The sequence below is a fragment of the Anarrhichthys ocellatus genome, unplaced genomic scaffold, assembly GCF_004355925.1.
Source record: "Anarrhichthys ocellatus isolate YVR2014 unplaced genomic scaffold, GSC_Weel_1.0 scaffold6775, whole genome shotgun sequence".
Classification (NCBI taxonomy): Eukaryota; Metazoa; Chordata; class Actinopteri; order Perciformes; family Anarhichadidae; genus Anarrhichthys; species Anarrhichthys ocellatus.
The window spans coordinates 1-2680 of record NW_022286749.1 but is presented as its reverse complement, the minus strand read 5'-3'; the positions used below and the strand labels follow the sequence as shown (position 1 = coordinate 2680).

Genomic DNA, 2680 nt, shown 5'->3' with positions numbered 1-2680 from the left:
CTACAAGTAGCTGACGTGCAATGGGGCGGATTTCATTCAGGGTCAGTGGTGCCCGTCTCTGATTCATCAAATCCCAAAGGCTCCTGTCCAGCATCTGGAAGGCGATGCAAGACATGCCTTTGAATATGAAACTGTCTTCGAATCTTACCAAGTTGTTTACCTCTGGGTCAAGGATCCTGAGTTGTTTCAGCATTTTCACTTCTTCGACGTGATCTATCAACTCTTTGTTGATCTTGATGGCCACAACCTCGGATGTATTTAAATTGATACACTTGGCAACCTTGCCAAAACTTCCTTCTCCAATGAAGTCTAAAACACGGTATTGTACAGACTTGTTGCAGAGTATGTCATGCTTTTTCAGCTGAAAGTCCTTGTTCATTTCGTTTTGAGACATTTTTCCGATCAAGTCTTTCCAAATAGTATCCAAGTTAAGTAGTATCCAAGTTGAGTGGTATCCAAGTTGAGTAGATGCAGAAGAGCTCGTCTTGCTGTGGGAATGTGATGCTATCTACTGAAGTAACAAGAGAAATAACATGCAATATATACTCTGACATCAAAGGCACATGTGATGTCATCAAAGCCATATTTAAGTTCTAGAACATCAAAGTCACATGGGATGTGTCACCAAGGCAACTCTGCATTCTAAATATCATGGAGTGGAGCTTGAAAAATAGTATAATTTTTCAAAACAACTTGCCCTCATGCCCATAATTTGCAGTCTTTATCAATCATTTTAGGTCAAATTGTAGGAAATGTTGTGCTGGTCACAGACATGGGTCAGTGGACTTCACCTAACCCTAACCCAACCAACTGCTCCATTAGACTCAATGTCTTATTGGAATATCCCAGGGTAGTTAAATCAAACTGTGTCAGTGTATAGCTGGACATTTTATTCATTTCTATTTCGATAATTTCACTTAAAACTGTTATGTTAATTTTGCGCGAAAGACGTCTTCCAGTCAGTCCACTGAAAAATCCATTCTCAGTGTATGCGCACTGGAAGATTTCCACACACATCTTTGAGAGGAAGGGATCTTTTACAATAGAAAATGTAATAATAGACTATGCGATACGCTCTAAGGCCATGTTTGAAGGAGGTTTAGCTGAGATGGACTGTCTTGTCTGCAGGACACCAAATGAAACGGCGTCTCCACTTAATATATTCTAACAGGCTTCTTGGTTCTTTTTGTCTGGTAGCCTGGGGAATAAACAAGAAGACATTGGAAAGATAAACGCATTATAGTCAAATCACAAATGTTGATGGAATCTTTCGTCCTTTCAGTCTGATTCTCCCCCTCCTCTCTCTCCTTTTTATATAACCAATAATTCACTGCATCTATTAAGCTGTAATTTCACAACCCATTCATTTGATTTCAGCCCAATCTCTCCGTCTGCCCTGGCTGAGCTGCTGGAACTCCAGGAAAGTGGACACATCTCCTCTTCGGTTGCCAAGCAGGTCAGTCAGCTGCACAGACCATGCAATTATCCCCTTCTATCCGTCACTCAATACTGTGTGCACACACACACACACACACACACACACACACACACACACACACACACACACACAGGCTAGTGTTTGTTTGTGTTCTGGTTTCACCTGTGTCATCCTGGCTTATCTTCTCTCAGGTGTTCCAGGAGATGTGGAGGTCATCAGGTAAGACGGCCTCTCAGATCATCCAGGAGCAGGACTTGGGTCTTGTTAGTGACACCACACAGCTGCACAACATCTGCCAGAAGGTGGTGGACTTGCACCCTGATGAGGTGAGGGCTCACATGCAAATTGTTACTTGTAATTATGTTTGTTTGTTTTCTTTTGCATGTTTTAGATGACCTGTGTTTGTTGTGCCTCTCTGTAGGTTCACGCCATCAGAAACGGAAACAAGAAAGTTCTGAATAAGCTGATGGGCCTGGTTCAGAAAGAGACCAAAGGCCGAGCCGACCCAGTTCTGGTGAGGGCAATTTTACAAGAGAAGACTTCATGATTTGTCCTGCAAGACCCAAACGTCAGACACCGAGTCAAAGGCCTTCATGAAAGAAGAACGACATGACAGAGTAATGTCACAGCGATTCATGGTCCCTGGTGGGTTGATAAAACTGTTGAATATTGATTGAGAGGTTGATATTTTTGTAAATACTGAACAATGTTTTCATCTGACAACCATTATCTTCCATGTTTGTTATAAAAGTAACAAAGCTTTTCCGATTTAATGCTCTGTGTGGCAGTGTGTTGGATCAGTTGTCATTCATGAATCCCGAGTTACAGAAAATAAATGTCATATTTTGACATGTTATATGTTTGAATGAGAATAGCATGTAAAAAAAAAACAAAAAAAAGGTACTTGTCTCGTGACAAATGATGCATCTTAATTAACTCATTAAATGTTTAATTGAAATGGTCCGGTTAGGAAACAAAGAAGATTGTGATTTCAACAACAAATTCCTCCAAACAGTCCTGCATATAATTCGATATAAACCTTTCAATAAACTTTGTGCCATTGGCAACTGCCATATTGGCAATTATGGTAATTTGTGAGGCCTGAAAGAAAAGAAAAAAAAAAAAAAAAAAAAAAAAAAAAAAAAACAGCCAGAAGATGAAATTGCTGACTTTTTTTTTTTTTTTTCTTTTTTTTTTTGTAAGAAACATTTTGGGTACTACATTTTATGATCATTTCAACAG

General features: G+C 39.7%; 1 long non-coding RNA gene across 1 annotated transcript; it reads left to right on the top strand.

Annotated features, from left to right (window-relative positions):
* The first annotated feature begins 6 nt into the window (after positions 1-6).
* Positions 7-2509, top strand: LOC116380313 (uncharacterized). The gene is made up of 3 exons (XR_004212535.1): positions 7-1456; positions 1630-1764; positions 1860-2509. It is a non-coding gene; the product is annotated as an uncharacterized LOC116380313 (long non-coding RNA).
* The last annotated feature ends 171 nt before the right edge of the window (positions 2510-2680 follow it).